The sequence below is a fragment of the Coregonus lavaretus genome, assembly GCF_964263955.1.
Source record: "Coregonus lavaretus genome assembly, chromosome: 24".
Taxonomy (NCBI): Eukaryota; Metazoa; Chordata; class Actinopteri; order Salmoniformes; family Salmonidae; genus Coregonus; species Coregonus lavaretus.
This window is the reverse complement of record NC_140011.1, coordinates 30,183,130-30,204,318: the sequence shown is the minus strand read 5'-3', so window position 1 is coordinate 30,204,318 and position 21,189 is coordinate 30,183,130. Positions and strand designations below refer to the sequence as shown.

The window sequence follows — 21,189 nt, the reverse complement described above, 5'->3', positions numbered from 1 at the left end:
TGACTTTCAACGTGGCACCGTCATAGGATGCCACCTTTCCAACAAGTCAGTTTGTCAAATTTCTGCCCTGCTAGAGCTGCCCCGGTCTACTGTAACATCTAGGAGCAACAACGGCTCAGCCGCGAAGTGGTAGGCCACACGAGCTCACAGAACTGGACCGCCAAGTGCTGAAGCGTGTAAAAATCGTCTGTCCTCGGTTGCAACACTCACTACCGAGTTCCAAACTGCCTCTGGAAGCAACGTCAGCACAAGAACTGTTCGTCGGGAGCTTCATGAAATGGGTTTCCGTGGCGGAGCAGCTGCACACAAGCCTAAGATCACTATGTGCAATGCCAAGCGTCGGCTGGAGTGGTGTAAAGCTCGCCACCATTGAACTCTGGAGCAGTGGAAATGCATTCTCTGGAGTGATGAATCACACTTCACCATCTGGCAGTCCGACGGACGAATCTGGGTTTGGCGGATGCCATGAGAATGCTACCGGCCCAAATGCATAGTACCAACTGTAAAGTTAGGTGGAGGAGAAATAATGGTCTGGAGCTGTTTTTCACGGTTCGGGGCTAGGCCCATTAGTTCCAGTGAAGGGAAATCTTAATGCTACAGCATGCAATGACATTCTAGACGATTCTCTGCTTCCAACTTTGTGGCAACAGTTTGGGGAAGGCTCTTTCCTGTTTCAGTATGACAATGTCCCTTGCACAAAGCGAGGTCCATACAGAAATGGCTTGTCGAGATTGGTGTGGAAGAACTTGACTGGCCTGCACAGAGCCCTGACCTCAACCCCATCGAAAACCTTTGGGATGAATTGGAAAGCTGACTACGAGCCAGGCCTAATCGCCCAACATCCATGCCCGACCTCACTAATGCTCTTGTGGCTGAATGAAAGCAAGTCCCCACAGCAATGTTCCAACATCTAGTGTAAAGCCTTCCCAGAAGAGTGGAGGCTGTTATAGCAGCAAAGGTGGGACCAACTCCATATTAATGCCCATGATTTTGGAATGAGATGTTCGATGAGCAGGTGTCCACATACTTTTGGTCTTGTAGTGTAGGTTCACCAGTGGATTTCATAAAAATAGTGAAACATTAAAAAAGTTATCCTTTTTAGAGAAAACTATACTAAATATATTCAAGTCAGCATAATAACTGATTAAAACACACTGTTTTGCAATGAAAGTATACAGTAGCCTCAACAGCACTCTGTAGGGTAGCACCATGGTGAAGCCGGAGGACAGCTATTTTCCATCCTCCTCTGTGTACATTGAGTTCAATACAAAACATAGGAGGCTCATGGTTCTCACCCCCTTCCATAGACTAACACAGTAATTATGACTACTTCCGGAGGACATGCTCCAACCTATCAGAGCTCTTGCATCATGAACTGACATGTTGTCCATCCAAAACAAGGATCAGAGAATTAATCTAGTACTGAAAGCATAAGCTACAGCTAGCTATAGCACTGCAGTGTATAAAATGTGAAGAGTAATTGTCTCCAAGATAGCAGCAGAGAAAGAGAGAGAGAGAGAGATTTCGTTGTATTCTTTTCACTTTCACTTTCACTTACGCTAGCTAATGCAGCTAATTTAGCTTACTCAACAACCGGACTCAAACAGAGAGGAATTATATTTATGTTAACTAGCTGACTAAGGCTATCCAACACTTCCAATTCAAGGTAAGCTCTCGGTTTTATAAATGTATTGCCACCGGAGCCCGCAGGTGTAACTGCTAAAAACTGCTGTACACTACTGAGTGATTGTACACATGGATTGGATTGTGGGTTTACTAACGGGTTAGTTCAAGCAAGGGGAAAATGTGAGAGCGCATAGATGTGATCATGCTGTTTGTATGGCTGCTATGAAAGTGAACTGTGTGTGCAGGTGATCAGGGGTGTATTCATTCTGCCAATTCTGTTCTAAAACGTTTCTTAATCGGAAGCAAACAGAAGAAAAGGGGGATGGACTTACCTGAATTTGTCCAATAGAAACTCTCGTTTTAGTTGCAAAACTTTTTGGACTAATGATTACACCCTAGATCAGCTAGATGCAGGCAAGAATGTGCAAGGCGGTATTGAATGTGTTACTGTCTGTCACCTTGATTACTCTAATTTGTCTCTCGACCTGTGCACCTACATCAGGGGTGTCAAACGTCCGGCCCGCGGGCCGGATCAGGCCCGCAAACGGGTTTAATCCGGCCCGCGAGATGATTAAAAAAAAATTGTAAAGTAGAAAAATGCGCTGCAATTTTTCTATAAAATAAACTGCTGTTCCAATTGCGTCCACTGGATGGCGCAATAGCAATTGTGTTAAGCAAGCAAACTGTTTATACCGGGGCAGAGCAAGTAGGTCAAGCACGTGCAGCCAATGAGCTACTTTGTTTTGCCCGCGATATTTATTACGGCTTCTACTTTTAACATTATGTGCTTTGGCACCCTCATTGCCCCAATATGTCTCTGTCAAAAAATAGAAAAGTGGGGGTAGAGTGCAGAGTGTTCCAAGAAAAATGGTCATCCTATTTATTCACGGAATTGAATGGGAAAGCTGTATGTTTGGTGTGTTCAGAGCATGTTGCAGTGCTGAAAGAATATAACCTTCGTCGCCACTATGTGAGTCTTCATGCCGACAAATATGACAACTTTCAAGGACAGCGGAGATGAGAGAAGGTGAATGAACTGTTGGCGGGTCTGAAGAAACAGCAGTCTGTGTTTACTCACAGCCGAGACATCAGTGACGCTGCAGTGAAAGCTAGCTACCTCATTGCTAATGAAATCGCAGTGGCTTCAAAACCATTTAGTGAGGGTGAATTTGTAAAAACATGCATGATGAAGGCAGCGGAGATTGTGTGCCCTGAAAAGCGGCAGGCTTTTGCAAATATCAGCCTGACAAGAAACACAGTTGCAGACAGGATTTCCGATCTTTCAGTGGATTTGGACAGCCAGTTGAAGCAAAAAGTAAAGTCATTTATTGCGTTTTCGGTTGCAATTGATGAAAGCACGGACATTACAGATGTTGCACAACTGGCCATTTTCATCCGCGGAGTTGATGACACATTGACCGTCACCGAGGAGTTCGTGGAGTTGGTGCCGATGACAGATACAACGACAGCAGCTGATATTTTTACCGCACTCGTCGGCGCGCTGGACAGGGTCGGAGTGGACTGGTCCCGCGCTGTCAGCCTGGCTACAGATGGTGCGCCCTCAATGATCGGGAAAAAAGCAGGCGTTGTGACAAAGTTCAGAGAGAAAGTGCAATCTGCAAATGGAGGACGTGATTTTTTGACTTTTCACTGTATTTTGCACCAGGAGGCTTTGTGTTGCAAGTCATTAAAGATGGATAACGTCATGAAGGTGGTCATCCAAACTGTTAATTTCATCCGATCCAGAAGCCTGAATCACCGTAAGTTTGACAGCCTTCTCAGAGAGAAAGACCACATCTATGGCCTGCCATACCACACTGAGGTAAGATGGTTAAGCCGAGGTGCTGTGCTGAGGCGTTTCTTTGATTTACGAGAAGAAATTGAACAGTTCATGGAAGAAAAGGGCAAACCAGTGTTAGAATTTCATTCCGCAGAATGGATGCAGGACTTGCATTTATGGTGGATGTTACAGAGCACCTGAATAACTTGAACAAACAGCTGCAAGGGCGCAACAAAGTTGTCACGCAGTATTATGACAGCATACGTTCTTTCAAGTTGAAGCTGTCATTGTGGGAGACGCAACTTGCCGGTGGTGATGCAGCTCACTTCCCCTGTCTGAAAAATGTGTGCGCGACCCAACATGTGGCAGACATGAAGCGGTTCAAAGATAAAATAACGGGACTGTTACGGGAGTTTGAGCAACGCTTTCAGATTTATGTTTATATGTTTTTATGTTGATGTGCTATTGTTTTTAATAGATTTTATTTTATTTGTATATTTAACCTATTCTTGACTCTGTGGTTCTTGCACTTGTTTGGGGAACAGGATTTCATTATTTTTATCTACATTTCTGCCTGAGAAATGACACCCTGATATAGTTCTGTGATCTGTGATATACTTCTGTGAATCACTGAGGCATTGTGTGTTTGTGTGTTCGTTGTCCTCAGAACTTTCAAATAACTTGAGGTGTTTTATGATTAATAGTGATGTTGTGCTTTTGGACACTGTCCTCAGGCTCCAGCTTTATGTTTATATGTTTTTATGTTGATGTGCTATTGTTTTTAATTGATTTTATTTTATTTGTATATTTAACCTATTCTTGACTCTGGTTCTTGCACTTGTTTGGGGAACAGGATTTCATTATTTTTATCTACATTTCTGCCTGAGAAATGACACCCTGATATAGTTCTGTGATCTGTGAAACAGTTCTGTTAATCACTGAGGCATTGTGTGTTTGTGTGTTCTTTTTCTTTAGAATTTTCAAATAAACTTGACGTGTTTTATGATTAATAGTGATGTTGTGCTTGTACTATTTTGGACACACTGTCCTCAGGCTCCAGCTTTATGTTGTATGTTGATCGTATTAAAACAAAGAAAACAATCTGAAGTTGTTGTTTTGAAGTTATATATACCATGATTTTTCCGGTCCGGCCCACTTGGGAATAGATTTTCCTCCATGTGGCCCCTGAGCTAAAATGAGTTTGACACCCCTGACCTACATTATAATCTTTAATTTGTAGGCTAGGTTGTAGCAACTTCATGATGGGTATAGTGCAAATTTGAGTATCATGTAGTAGCCTAAACCTATCGACGTTACATTGAGCTGGGTGAATGTAATATGAATGACAGACAGTCATCCAATATGCTGTAATAGAAATAAGGCCATGCTCCCCCCCCCAAAAAAACGGCACCGTCCGCCACTGAATCTCACTGAATCAAATCAAATCAAATGTATTGGTCACATACACATGGTTAGCAGATGTTATTGCGAGTGTAGCAAAATGCTTGTGATTCTAGTTCCGACAGTGCAGCAATATCTAGCAAGTAATATCTAACAATTCCACAACAAATACCTAATACACACAAATCTAAGTAAAGGAATGGAATACAAATATATAAATATATGGATGAGCAATGTCATTGTCAGAGCGGCATAGGCTAAGATGCAATAGATAGTATAGAATACAGTATATACATATGAGATGGGTAATGCAAGACATGTAAACATTATTAAGATAGTATAGAATACAGTATACAGTGAGGGAAAAAAGTATTTGATCCCCTGCTGATTTTGTATGTTTGCCCACTGACAAATAAATGATCAGTCTATAATTTTAATGGTAGGTTTATTTGAACAGTGAGGGACAGAATAACAACAACAAAAATCCAGAAAAACGCATGTCAAAAATGTTATAAATTGATTTGCATTTTAATGAGGGAAATAAGTATTTAACCCCCTCTCAATCAGAAAGATTTCTGGCTCCCAGGTGTCTTTTATACAGGTAACGAGCTGAGATTAGGAGTACACTCTTAAAGGGAGGTGTATAAAAGACACCTGTCCACAGAAGCAATCAATCAATCAGATTCCAAACTCTCCACCATAGCCAAGACCAAAGAGCTCTCCGAGGATGTCAGGGACAAGATTGTAGACCTACACAAGGCTGGAATGGGCTACAAGACCATCGCCAAGCAGCTTGGTGAGAAGGTGACAACAGTTGGTGCGATTATTCGCAAATGGAAGAAACACAAAAGAACTGTCAATCTCCCTCGGCCTGGGGCTCCATGCAAGATCTCACCTCGTGGAGTTGCAATGATCATGAGAACGGTGAGGAATCAGCCCAGAACTACACGGGAGGATCTTGTCAATGATCTCAAGGCAGCTGGGACCATAGTCACCAAGAAAACAATTGGTAACACACTACGCCGTGAAGGACTGAAATCCTCTAGCGCCCGCAAGGTCCCCCTGCTCAAGAAAGCACATATACAGGCCCGTCTGAAGTTTGCCAATGAACATCTGAATGATTCAGAGGAGAACTGGGTGAAAGTGTTGTGGTCAGATGAGACCAAAATTGAGCTCTTTGGTATCAACTCAACTCGCCGTGTTTGGAGGAGGAGGAATGCGGCCTATGACCCCAAGAACACCATCCCCACCGTCAAACATGGAGGTGGAAACATTATGCTTTGGGGGTGTTTTTCTGCTAAGGGGACAGGACAACTTCACCGCATCAAAGGGACGATGGACGGGGCCATGTACCGCCAAATCTTGGGTGAGAACCTCCTTCACTCAGCCAGGGCATTGAAAATGGGTCATGGATGGGTATTCCAGCATGACAATGACCCAAAACACACAGCCAAGGCAACAAAGGAGTGGCTCAAGAAGAAGCACATTAAGGTCCTGGAGTGGCCTAGACAGTCTCCAGACCTTAATCCCATAGAAAATCTGTGCAGGGAGCTGAAGGTTCGAGTTGCCAAACGTCAGCCTCGAAACCTTAATGACTTGGAGAAGATCTGCAAAGAGGAGTGGAACAAAATCCCTCCTGAGATGTCTGCAAACCTGGTGGCCAACTACAAGAAACGTCTGACTTCTGTGATTGCCAACAAGGATTTTGCCACCAAGTACTAAGTCATGTTTTGCAGAAGGGTCAAATACTTATTTCCCTCATTAAAATGCAAATCAATTTATAACATTTTTGACATGCGATTTTCTGGATTTTTTGTTTGTTATTCTGTCTCTCAATGTTCAAATAAACCTACCATTAAAATTATAGACTGATCATGTCTTTGTCAGTGGGCAAACGTACAAAATCAGCAGGGGATCAAATACTTTTTTCCCTCACTAACAATTCCACAACAAATACCTAATACACACAAATCTAAGTAAAGGAATGGAATACGAATATATAAATATATGGATGAGCAATGTCATTGTCAGAGCGGCATAGGCTAAGATGCAATAGATAGTATAGAATACAGTATATACATATGAGATGGGTAATGCAAAATATGTAAACATTATTAAGATAGTATAGAATACAGTATATACATATGAGATGGGTAATGCAAGACATGTAAACATGATTAAAGTGGCATTATTAATGTGACTAGTGTTCCATTCATTAAAGTGGCCAGTGATTTTCAAGTCTGTATTTAGGCAGCAGCCTCTCTGTGCTAGTGATGGCTGTTTAACAGTCTGATGGCCTTGAGATAGAAGCTGTTTTTCAGTCTCTCGGTCCCAGCTTTGATGCACGTGTACTGACCTCGCCTTCTGGATGATAATGGGGTGAACAGGCAGTGGCTCGGGTGGTTGTTGTTCTTGATGATCTTTTTGGCCTTCCTGTGAAATCGGGTGCTGTAGGTGTCCTGGAGGGCAGGTAGTTTGCCCCCGGTGATGCGTTGTGCAGACCGCACCACCCTCTGGAGAGCCCTGCGGTTGGGGGCGGTGCAGTTGCCGTACCAGGCGGTGATACAGCCCGATGCTCTCAATTGTGCATCTGTAAAAGTTTGTGAGGGTTTTAGGTGACAGGCCAAATTTCTTCAGCCTCCTGAGGTTGAAGAGATGCTGATGTGCCTTCTTCACCACACTGTCTGTGTGGGTGGACCATTTCAGTTTGTCAGTGATATGTACGCAGAGGAACTTAAAATGTTCCACCTTCTCCACTGCTGTCCCGTCGATGTGGATAGGGGGGTACTCCCTCTGCTGTTTCCTGAAGTCCACGATCATCTCCTTTGTTTTGTTGACGTTGAGTGAAAGGTTATTTTCCTGACACCACACTCCAAGAGCCCTCACCACACTCCGAGAGCCCTCTCGTCGTTGTTGGTAATCAAGCTTACTACTGTTGTGTCGTCTGCAAACTTGATGATTGAGTTGGAGGTGTGTATGGCTATGAAGTCATGGGTGAACAGGGAGTACAGGAGGGGGCTGAGCACACACCCTTGTGGGGCCCCAGTGTTGAGGATCAGCAAAGTGGAGATGTTGTTTCCTACCTTCCCCACCTGGGGACGGCCCGTCAGGAAGTCCAGGACCCAATTGCACAGGGCGAGGTTGAGACCCAGGGCCTCAAGCTTAATGATGAGCTTGGAGGGTACTATGGTGTTGAATGCTGAGCTATAGTCAATTAACAGCATTCTTACACAGGTATTCCTCTTGTCCAGATGGGATAGGGCAGTGTGCAGTGTGATGGCGATTGCATCATCTGTGGATCCATCGAGGGTTAACACGTTTAAATGTCTTACTCACGTCGGCCACGGAGAAGGAGAGCCCACAGTCCTTGGTAGCTGGCCGCGGCGGTGGCACTGTGTTATCCTCAAAGCGGGCAAAGAACTTGTTTAGCTTGTCTGGCAGCAAGATGTCGGTGTCCGCGACGTGGCTGGTTTTCCTATTGTAGCCCATGATTGTCTGTAAACCCTGCCACATATGTCCCGTATCTGAGCCGTTGAATTGCGACTCCACTTTGTCTCGATATTGACGTTTTGCCTGTTTGATTGTCTTGCAGGGGGAACGACCACTCTGTTTATATTCTGCCATATTCCCCGTCACCTTGCCATGGTTAAATGCGGTGGTTCGTGCTTTCAGTTTTTCGCGAATGCTGCCATCTATCCACGGTTTCTGGTTAAGGTAGGTTTTAATAGTCACAGTGGGTACAACATCTCCTATACACTTCCTTATAAACCCACTCACCGAATCAACGTATACGTATATATTATTCTCAGAGGCTACCTGGAACAAATCCCAGTCCGCGTGATCAAAACAATCTTGAAGCGTGGATTCCGATTAGTCAGACCAGCGTTGAATAGTCCTTAGCACGGGTGCTTCCTGTTTGAGTTTCTGCCTATAGGAAGGGAGGAGCAAAATGGAGTCGTGGTCAGATTTGCAGATTGGCCTTGTATGCATCGCGGAAGTTAGTGTAACAATGAGATGTGTTTGCATAAATAATGCCTAAGCAAATTAATTTCCATATGTCCTATCTGTGCTTGGAGTTCAAAACAGTTAATCCAAACTAAGCTAGCAGTGTTATTAAAAGTATTATTGAAACGATATGTTTTCAGAACATTATTTAATTACCTTCAAATAACCTATAATTTCCATTCTCAGAATGTTAATTGAACCTCCCAGGAAAACTTTCAGGGAACCATAGAAAAACATTCTCAGAACCTCCCTGCAACCTAAAAAACAACTTCCAAGGAACCAAATTTGCAAGCTGGGTATGCTAATCAAATCAAATCAAATCAAATGTTATTTGTCACATACGCCGAATACAACAGGTGTAGACCTTACATTGAAATGCTTACTTACAAGCCCTTAACCAACATTGAAGAATGAATTCCAAAAAAAAATCATAAAATAATACGAAATAAAAGTAACAAATAATTAAAGAGCAGCAGTAAAAATAACAATAGCGAGGCTATATACAGGGGGTACCGGTACCGAGTCAATGTGCGGGGGCACCGGTTAGTCGAGGTAATTGAGGTAAAATGTAGATGTAGGAAGAGTTACCTTTGTATTCATGCATTCCAACTTTTCATGGATTCCAACTATGCAATATAATAGGAAACAGAGTGAATTATGTTATGCTGCTTAATGAGCCCTGTGTAGCTCAGTTGGTAGAGCATGGCGCTTGCAACGCCAGGGTTGTGGGTTCGTTTCCCACGGGGGGCCAGTATGAAAATGTATGCACTCACTAACTGTAAGTCGCTCTGGATAAGAGCGTCTGCTAAATGACTAAAATATGTAAATATATGATGAAGTTAAACAAGCATTCAGACTGAATGAACTTTCGTAAACTACATTATATTTCAGCTGAATTTTCCTCATCCTGGCCCAATGATGAAACAATCAACTGCAGGATGTAACTAACAGACGGTGGCTTACAACAGACACAAAATGACAGTTCCCCCACAGTTTCCAGTCTGTTGCAAAACATTTTTTGTATCTTATCTGACATTACCTAAATGAAACTGTGTTTGTGCATGTGTTAGTAGAAGGTAATTCCACAGTAACAGAATTGCCCTGAAACGTAGATTTTCCACTTTAAATGTATGCCAAACAAAAACCATTGATTTCAAGGTTTAACAAACCATACATCTCTATGCACAATGACTACTTTTACAATTTACACTGAACATTTTACAAAAACACACTGGAAGAACTGCGCAGACGCAAAGTTTGGTAACAAAATTTCAGTAAAATCTCCCTCTGTTTTTTATGTGACCACATTTTCCAATAACTGTTAAGTATCTGCTGCTTATGATTCAAAGCTGTCTGCAGAAAGAATGGGGTGAAAGGTATGACATGACACCTTGAGTTTGAAAAAATATATTTTGGTTATTGAACTACAGTAAGTGAAGGGGATTTACACCCGGTAACAAAATTGCAGTAATGGAATTTCATCATGGGTCCCTGATCTGTACTACACAGAAATGCATAATTATGGATATGAAAGTCATTCTCTTCATGGGGATGTATCCTAAATAGGTACACAAAGGTAGAAATATGTAATATCCTCCTTTGGATATTTGGGTATTATTCTACACACTGGCTATTATTTTCATGAGATCCGACACCAAACAAGACCAAATTTGGTTGGTCCAGACCAGACCAAATCTGAACCGATCATAGATGTTTTATTTTTTGGCCTAGACAAAGACGTCCATGATTTGGTCCGGACTGAAACAAATCTGAACCAATCATCGACGTCTATGTTTCACAAGTTTGGACATCAAAGTAATAATAATTAGGTGGATAATAGTTTCAGTATAGTTTTTGTTTTTGAAACAGATTTGTTAATTATTTTATTTCAGTTTACTGAATTGTTTTTTCATTATTAGTTTTCATTTTAGTTTCAGTTTTAGTATAATGTAATAACCTTGGTGTACACAACTGTGTACTGTACTGAACTATACTCTATTTTTCTTTACTGTACTAGTCTACTGTGCTCTACTGTACTGTAATGTACTGTACTGTCCAAACTTGTTAAACATAGACGTCGATGATTGGTTCAGATTTGTTTCAGTCCGGACCAAATCATGGACGTCTTTGTCTAGGCCAAATGAAGTCCATACGTCTGTAGACATTGAAATCTGAATGAAAATGTTTTATACAATATAAGTGTTATTAGTTGGCAGGGATCTTTACTTCAACATTATTGTGTTATTATTTATTTCTGATACCTTTTAAGACTTTTTCTAGTAGATGTTTTCTAAGACCCCTTTTCCATCTGTTTGACAAGAAATCAAAGCCTTTGCACAAACACTCACACACACAAATAACTTGGAGAAAAGTACCTTGGAGGTAGTTGTATTTCCTCAAGTGCATTGATCATTACACTATGTGATAAAGTACCAAAGGCATATCTAAGGTCCAAATACATTGTGTAAAACTTTGTGAATTCATGCTTGAAGTCATCAATTCAGTTTTTAGGCAGAAAACAAGCACATTCTTGCCCTGTCTGTCTATATAATGCCTTTTGTTTGGGAGAGAGAATGCCTGTATCTACAAGCCATGGTAGTATGCAGGCGAGCAAGCGTTTCATGAACACTTTATAAACAGAGGGCAAGAGGGAGATGTCTCTCCATGTAGATGGATCATCTGGAACGTTGTCTTTTTGGGGTATTCTGTGGATAGGAGCACCCTTCCATGAGTCAGGCACCTTTCCATTAATCAGACACACACACACACACACACACACACACACACACACACACACACACACACACACACACACACACACACACACACACACACACACACACACACACACACACACACACACACACACACACACACACACACACACTGCTTGCTGGACTCTCTCCACCTTGTACCATCCTTTCCCTTGAGTAAGCTGGCTCACGGCTCTGCCTGTGCACAAACGTGCCATTGTCAGCGCCTGCTGGCCTTGTGATTCAGTGTGACCCACTCCATCGGCGGGACGGGGAGGCAGAGGGGCGCAGGCAGGCACAGACGCGAGGCAAACCAAACACAGACCCTTATTACACAATAGGATCTACTACACTGAGCCACCACCCCCACCCTGCTCCCAACCCTCTCTACAGCTCACTGTTTTGGACAGATGAAAAATTAACACTGCCTTTCAGTGTTTACCATGACATAAGAGCAGTGTACCGAGGGGTATCCAAGCATAGACCTCTTAGCTAAACACCCAGGCCCAGAGAAAGAGTAAGTGAGTGTACCAAATGTTGAACAAACACAATGGTCAAGGCCAGATCTTCAGTCTACACTGTAAGTGGCCCATGCACAAATGTTCTCAAACAACTGAATGATTGTCGAGGTTGAAAATCAAAACATTTATCAAATCATTTAGTTAAATAGCTATTATTAGGGCACTTGGTAACGTGTGTGTTGTGCAAATGACCCCAGCATACAGTGGGTTTTTGAAAGAAGCTTAGTCATTGTACTGGCGGAGGAAGCATTACTTAATACGGTGTGCTTTCTGTGTGTCCGTATTTGGGATGTGTGTGGTGAGGCAAGGACAATACCATTTTTTTTTTTTTTTTTTTTAGTTTAAGACATGAGTTTGGTAACACTTTATTTGAATGTTCCATTTTAATCCCTAAATAAGATAATCATAAACATGAATTATATTGTAATGCTAAGTGTAACAACAGTTTATGACAACAGTCTGTGCTGTAAACATGTTATGACAGAAAATGTAGATTAAGTGTTACAGTGAATAATATATATATTTTAAAGAGTTAAGAGGAAGAATTCTCATGATCATATTCCCTCAATGACGTTATCCCTGGCAGGAAAGAGTAATTCTGAAGTTGGCCCGAGTCCTATCCCAGCAGCCCCAATAGGGGAGTAAATGCTCTCACTATGACCCAATCCCACACATCCCACACCTAGCTCCCAGAACAGGGGAGGGTGCCTGGGATTTCCTGAAGCCAATTAAAAGTTCTGGCACGAGTCAAGAAGGAAGAAACTTCTGGGTGTCCTCTGATGCACTCCAGGAGGCTTAGGAAATTAATGATTATAATAAATGACTTGAACTTTTTGATTGAACACAAGGACCCAGATCTGGTTGCAGCTTTGATCCATTTATCCATATAGAATAAAATGAGACTGTCAGAGGCCCTGAGCTTCACCTCATATGACAGGAATCCTGGGTAATCCTGGGGGGACAGTCAGCTGACACATCTTGGAGTGGTTAAGGTATTATCTGCTAACCCACTCTCTCCTCTCTCTCTCTCCCCCCCTCTCCTCTCTCTCTCCCCTTCCCCTTACCCTCCCCCCTCTCTCCCCTTCCCCTCTCTCTCTCTCACTCTCTCTCTCTCTTCTCACCTCTCACTCTCTCACTCTCTCTCTCACTCCTCTCTCTCACTCACTCTCTCATCTCACTCTCCTCTCTCTCTCTCTCTCTCTCTCTCTCTCTCTCTCCTCTCACTCTCTCTCTCTCTCTCACATCTCTCTCTCTCTCTCTCTCACTCTCTCTCTCTCTCCCCTCCCCCTCTCTCTCTCCCCTCCCCCTCTCTCTCTCTCCCTCCCCCCTCTCCTCTCTCCCTCCCCCTCTCCTCTCTCTGTCCCCCTCCATTCTCCCCTTCCCCTCCCCCTCCCCTCTCTCTCCCCTTCCCCTCTCCTCTCTCTCCCCTTCCCCCCCTCTCTCTCTCCCCTTCCCCCCTCTCCCCTCTCTCCCCCCTTCCCCTCTCTCCTCTCTCCTTCCCCTCTCTCCTCTCTCTCTCCCCTCTCCCTCTCTCCTCTCTCTCTCCCCTCCCCCTCTCCACTCTCTCTCCCCCCTCCCCCTCTCCTCTCTCTCTCCCCTTCCCCTCTCTCTCTCCCCTTCCCCCTCTCTCTCTCTCCCCCCTCCCCCTCTCATCTCTCTCTCTCTCTCTCTCCCCTCCCCCTCTCCTCTCTCTCTCTCCCCTTCCCCTCTCCTCTCTCTCTTCCCCTTCCCCTCTCTCCTCTCTCTCCCCTCCCCCCTCTCCTCTCTCTCCCTCCCCCCTCTCCTCTCTCTGTCCCCCTCCATTCTCTTCTTCCCCTCCCCCTCCCCTCTCTCTCCCCTTCCCCTCCCCCCTCTCTCTCCCCTTCCCCTCTCTCTCTCTCCCCTTCCCCCCTCTCCCATCTCTCTCCCCTTCCCCTCTCTCCTCTCTCCTTCCCCTCTCTCCTCTCTCTCTCCCCTCCCCCTCTCTCCTCTCTCTCTCCCCTCCCCCTCTCCACTCTCTCTCTCTCCCCACCCCCTCTCCTCTCTCTCTCCCCTTCCCCTCTCTCCTCTCTCTCTCTCTCTCTCCCCTCCCCTCTCTCCTCTCTCTCTCTCTCTCCCTCCCCCTCTCCTCTCTCTCTCTCTCCCCTTCCCCCTCTCCTCTCTCTCTTCCCCTTCCCTCTCTCATCTCTCTCCCCTTCCCCCTCTCCTCTCTCTCTCCCCTTCCCCCCTCTCTCTCTCCCCTTCTCCTCTCTCATCTCTCTCCCCTTCCCCTCTCACCTCTCCTCTCTCTCCTCCCCCTCTCTCCTCTCCCTCTCTCTCCCCTTCCCCCTCTCCTCTCTCTCTCCCCTTCCTCTCTCTCCTCTCTCTCTCCCCTCCCCACTCTCATATCTCTCTCTCTCTCCCCTTCCCCCCTCTCATATCTCTCTCTCTCTCCCCTTCCTCTCTCTCCTCTCTCTCTCCCCTCCCCCCTCTCCTATCTCTCCCCTCCCTCTCCCCTCCCTCTCTCTCCTCTCTCTCTCTCTCTCTCTCTCCTCTTCCCCTCTCTCCTCTCTCCTCTCTCCTCTCTCAATTCAATTGTCAATTTAAGGGCTTTATTGGCATGGGAAACGTATGTTAACATTGCCAAAGTAAACATAAGTGAAATAAACAATAAATATTAACAGTAAACATTACACTCAGAAGTTCCAAAATTTCAAATGTCATATTATGTCTATATACAGTGTTGTAACAATGTGCAAATAGTTAAAGTACAAATGGGAAAATAAATAAGGGTTGTATTTACAATGGTGTTTGTTCTTCACTGGTTGCCCTTTTCTTGTGGCAACAGGTCACAAATATTGCTGCTGGGATGGCACACTGGTTTTTCACCCAGTAGATATGGGAGTTTATAAAAATTGGGTTTGTTTTTTGTTTTTTTGTTCTTTGTGGATCTCTGTAATCTGAGGGAAATATGTGTCTCTAATATGGTCATACATTTGGCAGGAGGTTAGGAAGTGCAGCTCAGTTTCCACCTCATTTTGTGGGCAGTGTGCACATAGCCTGTCTTCTCTTGAGAGCCAGGTCTGCCTACGGCGACCTTTCTCAATAGCAAGGCTATGCTCACTGAGTCGGTACATAGTCAAAGCTTTCCTTAAGTTTGGGTCAGTCACAGTGGTCAGGTATTCTGCCACTGTGTACTCTCTGTTTAGAGCCAAATAGCATTCTAGTTTGCTCTGTTTTTTTGTTAATTCTTTCCAATGTGTCAAGTAATTATCTTTTTGTTTTCTCATGATTTGGTTAGGTCTAATTGTGTTGTTGTTGTTGTCCTGGGGCTCTGTGGGGTCTGTTTGTGTTTGTGAACAGAGCCCCAGGACCAGCTTACTTAGGGGACTCTTCTCCAAGTTAATCTCTCTGTAGGTGATGGCTTTGTTATGGAAGGTTTGGGAATCGCTTCCTTTTAAGTGGTTATAGAATTTAATGTCTCTTTTCTGGATTTTGATCATTAGCGGGTATCGGACTGATTCTGCTCTGCATGCATTATTTTGTGTTTTTCGTTGTACACAGAGGATATTTTTGCAGAATTCTGCATGCAGAGTCTCAATTTTGTGTTTGTCCCATTTTGTGAATTCTTGGTTGTGAGCGGACCCCAGACCTCACAACCATAAAGGGCAATGGGTTCTATAACTGATTCAAGTATTTTTAGCCAGATCCTAATTGGTATGTCAAATTTTATGTTCCTTTTGATGGCATAGACAAGGCCCTTCTTGCCTTGTCTCTCAGATCGTTCACAGCTTTGTGGAAGTTACCTGTGGCGTTGATGTTTAGGCCGAGGTATGTATAGTTTTTTGTGTGCTCTAGGGCAACGGTGTCTAGATGGAATTTGTATTTGTAGTCCTGGCAACTGGACCTTTTTTGGAACACCATTATTTTTGTCTTACTGAGATTTATTGTCAGGGCCCAGGTCTGACAGAATCTGTGCAGAAGATCTAGGTGCTGCTTCTAGGCCCTCTTTGGTAGGTGACAGAAGCACCAGATCATCAGCAAACAGTAGACATTTGACTTCAGATTCTAGTAGGGTGAGGCCGGGTGCTGCAGACTGTTCTAGTGCCCTCGCCAATTCGTTGATATATATGTTGAAGAGGGTGGGGCTTAAACTGCATCCCTGTCTCACCCCACGGCCCTGTGGAAAGAAATGTGTGTGTTTTTTGCCAATTTTAACCGCACATTTGTTGTTTGTGTACATGGATTTTATAATGTTGTATGTTTTTCCCCCAACCCCACTTTCCATCAATTGGTATAGCATACCCTCATGCCAAATTGAGTCAAATGCTTTTTTGAAATCAACAAAGCATGAGAATACTTTGCCTTTGTCTTGGTTTGTTTGTTTGTCAATTAGGGTGTGCAGGGTGAATAAGTGGTCTGTCGTACGGTAATTTGGTAAAAAGCCAATTTGACATTTGCTCAGTACATTGTTTTCACTGAGGAAATGTACAAGTCTGCTGTTAATGATAATGCAGAGGATTTTCCCACGGTTGCTGTTGACGCATATCCCACGGTAGTTATTGGTGTCACGATCGTCGGATACAGAGGACCAATGCGCAGCGTGGAAGGTGAACATATTTATTAAATAATGATTACACGAACAAAACAACAAACGATAACGTGACGTCCAAAGGTGCAAAACACAAACCTATACAGGAACAAGATCCCACAAACTCTGTGGGAAAACTGGCTGCTTAAGTATGGTTCCCAATCAGAGACAACAAGCAACAGCTGATACCCCACACTGGCCAACATAGAAATACTAAACTAGAACGAAAACAAACGAAAAACTCACACCCTGGCTCAACATACTAGAGTCCCCAGAGCCAGGGCGTGACAATTGGGGTCAAATTTGTCTCCACTTTTGTGGATTGGGGTGATCAGTCCTTGGTTCCAAATATTGGGGAAGATGCCAGAGCTAAGGATGATGTTAAAGAGTTTAAGTATAGCCAATTGGAATTTGTGGTCTGTATATTTTATCATTTCATTGAGGATACCATCAACACCACAGGCCTTTTTGGGTTGGAGGGTTTGTATTTTGTCCTGTAGTTCATTCAATGTAATTGGAGAATCCAGTGGGTTCTGGTAGTCTTTAAGAGTTGATTCTAAGATTTGCATTTGATCATGTATATTTTTTTGCTGTTTGTTCTTTGTTATAGGGCTAAAAAGATTGGAGAAGTGGTTTACTCATACATCTCCATTTTGGATAGATAGCTCTTTGTGTTGTTGTTTGTTTAGTGTTTTCCAATTTTCCCAGAAGTGGTTAGAGTCTATGGATTCTTCAATTACATTGAGCTGATTTCTGACATGCTGTTCCTTCTCTCTCCTCTCTCTCTCTCCCCTCTCTCTCCCCTCCCCCTCTCTTCTCTCTCCCCTCCCCCTCTCTTCTCTCTCCCCTCCCCCTCTCTCCCCTTCCCCTCTCCTCTCTCTCCTCTCTCTCTCCCCTCCCCCCTCTCCTCTCCTCTCCTCCCTCTCTCCCCTCTCCTCCCTCTCTCCCCTCTCTCCTCTCTCTCTCCCCCTCTCCTCTCCTCTCTTTCTCCCCTTCCCCCCTCCCCCCTCTTTCTCCCTTTCCTCTCTCTCCTCTCTCCTCTCTCTCTCTCCCCTCCGCCTCTCCTCTCTCTCGCCCCCCCTCCTCTCTCTCGCCCCCCTCTCTCTCTCCCCCCTCTCCTCTCTCTCTCCCCCCTCTCCTCTCTCTCTGCCCTTCCCCCTCTCCTCTCTCTCTCTCTCCCCTTCCCCTCTCTCCCCTTCCCCTCTCTCCTCTCTTCTCTCTCCTCTCTCTATCCCCTCCCCCCTCTCCTCTCTCTGTCGTGTGGGAGAGAGAACCCAGACCCAGTTTTGATGATGGACTCATGTTTAGGGCTTTTGAAGACTAATTTGGCATTGGTGCTGTAAATGTACAGTATAGTTATATTAAGTGTACTATCTGTGAAAATTCCAAGTCTACTGGGTATCTGACAGTTGCACTAATGTCTGATAATGCGTTGTATATAGAGGCTTGATCTATTTTAGCAGCATTCCATTCCTCAAGGACAAATGACATAGAGGAAGATAGGATTATGAACTGGAATCATGTTTGGGTCATTATGGGAAAACCAGGTCCAGTCAGAGCACCAACCAACCAGCATATTGAAGCAACAACTCTATTTGGGCCAAAGTCTCAATCTTGCATAATGCAACACTGAAGATCACTCAGTCTGACATAGGATGGTACGAGCTCACCGGCAGTGACTCACTACAGCGAGACAGACCATTTTCTAGGCTGGAAAATGTATACTTCAATTGTCTCCAGCATGCAAAGCATTCTCACTAAATGTCCACGTTTATTCAACATACGAAGCCAGTCATCATTTTCAGAGGCAGGAGGACATTGTGCTGTCTGTTTGTGATGGAGGGCTGTAGTGGATTTACAATGATCTGTTTCTCTGCTGCCTGAGGGATATTATATCGACTTTCTGGTTGTGGTCTGAGTTTTTAGACCGTAGCGTAGCCTGCTGGTATGTGCGTTTTAATATGCATGTTTTGCCTCAGTTTAAAGCTCTATTTTAACACATTCTTGGGTGAACATTTCCTATCTATTGGATCAAATTCAATACACGTTGAATTATAACACAATACAACACTAATGAAACCCTCAAATTGATTCACGCCTCGGAACGTCTATGCTGGTCATGGGTCATTCCTCCACTAGTTCTTAACCAAATACTGTAAATCAATCATCTCCAGTTAATGCATTTTGCAGCACAATGCAGGCGATGCATTAATAATTACAGTGATTTCTCAGTGTTCCAGTATCAGCCATGTCACGCTCGCTGCCTCAGTTTATCATCGAAAGTTTCCCCCACAATGTCAATCTCAGTACTTTTTACTCTGAATCAGTTTGTTAGTCATTATCTAAAATGCCAGTTTTGTAACTATGAATTGTTTTCTTATAGCTACTTCAGTTTAGCTCACTCTCAGTTCCTGGGATCCAGCACTTCTACTATTAAACACTGATTTACAGTTCCTATCTGTTATTAAACTGTAGGTTAACCCTTCAACTGTTAAATATGATTCTTAGCAGCATTATGCTGTTAATAATCCAGACCTTTTGGACCTTTAAACACAAATAGTGACCACCCACTGGTCCACTGAAAATGGGTTTTCCCCCACCCAGGCTCTATAACTAAGACCACTGCTTACTGTCTGGCAAGGTTAGTGGGATTTTTCAATTGCATTTGTGTAAGTAATAGGTTAACTTCTTAATGGTAATTTGGCAAGCAAGTTAGCTAGTTGAGTGAACAGAGACTGTACTTTAGATAGGTGTGGGAGGAGTGAGTTTTTGGATTGTTAAATTATTGTAAATATTTGCCATTCTATGTCATACATGCGTCACTAAATAACTATAGTAAACACTCCTATTAAGATAAGTGCTACATTAAGTGCTACTAACTTTACCCCTCCTCAGCCACTCCCTCTCTGTCTCTCTTGCCATCTGTCCTTCTCTAAACTTTATATTTCTCTTCCTCTGCCTCCCGGTCCCAGAGTACTTTGCTTTGACCTAAGTTCTCAGTAACAATTAAATGGCTGATTTAAGTCATGTGTACCCCATCAACAAGTCAGACGTCACAGTGCACCTCGGAATTCCTAGCTTGGTGCGAGAAAGATTGAAAACTCGTGTCTTCAATCCACATTTGTAATTTTCTACAGAACAGGAAATTCCAGAGCCCTGCTTTTTCAAAGGAAATGAACAACACATATGTGCATCAGTATTATTGCAAGGCCTCATCCCATTGTTCACTAACTGATTTATTAGAACAAAAGGCCTGTGTTGGCTAAATAAATGATTTAGGCCCAGAACCATCTCATGGTAAATGTTTTGATTTACAATTTTTATTGCATTACTAGTTTGTTGACAATGGTTTCACTGATCAGTTGGTTGGTCACAAGGCTGGCAAGCCTTGTCCTTGTCTGTCTATTGACACGTTCACCTGCAACCCTTCTATCCAAACAGCTAGAATTCACAGGAATATTAGGTCCAGATTTAGTCCACTCAAAGACAGATCCTTGAGTTTCTTGCAGAGGAGGCTGGTGGGAGGAGCTGTAGGAGAACGGGCTCATTGTAATGGTTGGAATGGAATAAATGGAACGGTATCAAACACATCAAACATATGGAAACCACCTGTTTGACTCTGTTCTATTATTCCATTCCAGCCATTACAATGAGACCTCCACTTAGCTCCTCCCACCAGGCTCCTCTGGTTTCTTGGTAGCCTAAGAGAAAGAAAGATTCTATGATTTTGACTCTCAACATTTATTGCTTTTAAGGTGGTCTAGTTCAATCACTTTAATTCAATATTAAAACAACCTGATTGGCATCCTACTTTTAGTTTGGCGATAACGACAAAGATGAAGAGGTAAAATTACATGTCAAGCTGCATGGATCTAATTTCTTAGTACAACTGCACCAGGGTCATTGGCTAACAGATCCACATGCAGCTGTATGAATGCCAAAGCCAGATGAAGACAGTTTGGACAGCCTCATGCACACCATTGATCGGTGTAAGTGATCAGGAGTCCCATCAGGTCAGCTCTTCTTTCACTCCCACCTTTCTTTACCATAATCTTGTTCACCAAGCCAAGCCTGGCACCACACGCAAGCCTACTCACAACCTATTTAGGTTGCACTGCTTTTCTCATTATGGTTGAATACGCTATAGGCAAATGTGTCGCACAGCTCAATTGTCTCCATGTCTACCAGGGGAGCCAGGTCAGGGAGGGTAACTAACTGTAACTGACCTATCAGTGAGTCTGGTGTCCTCAGTACCCCAAGTCTGCCACCACAGGAACCCCAGCCTCCGGCAGGGAGTAAACCCTCTATGCTCCCTCTCTCCCAAACCACTGTCCTTGCACTGCCATGGACCAATTGGTAAATGGAACATTAAAAGCATTGTGCAAAATGATCCATGTGCTATTTCACAGAGTTTTACAGTCTGAGTGGAGTTGGGTTCATGGAGGACCGTTGGCGGAGAGAGAGCGAGATGGGAGAAAGAGGGGGAGAGATAGAGAGAGAAGGGAGAGTAAGTGAGAGAGAAAGAGAGACGGGGGGATAGAGAAAGCGAGAAAT

General features: G+C 43.8%; 1 protein-coding gene across 2 annotated transcripts in view; it reads left to right on the top strand.

Annotated features, from left to right (window-relative positions):
- The window catches only part of LOC311100139 (guanine nucleotide-binding protein G(z) subunit alpha), a 55,294-nt gene that overhangs the window by 10,143 nt on the left and 23,962 nt on the right, over window positions 1-21,189 (top strand). The window contains exon 1 of one of the 2 annotated variants that reach the window (XM_084140917.1): window positions 8,441-8,521. The exons of the other annotated variant lie outside the window; for it this stretch is intronic. The gene's annotated coding sequence lies outside the window, so the exon portion shown is untranslated. Of the gene's footprint in view, window positions 1-8,440; window positions 8,522-21,189 lie in introns of those variants that run through there. 2 annotated transcript variants of the gene reach the window in all.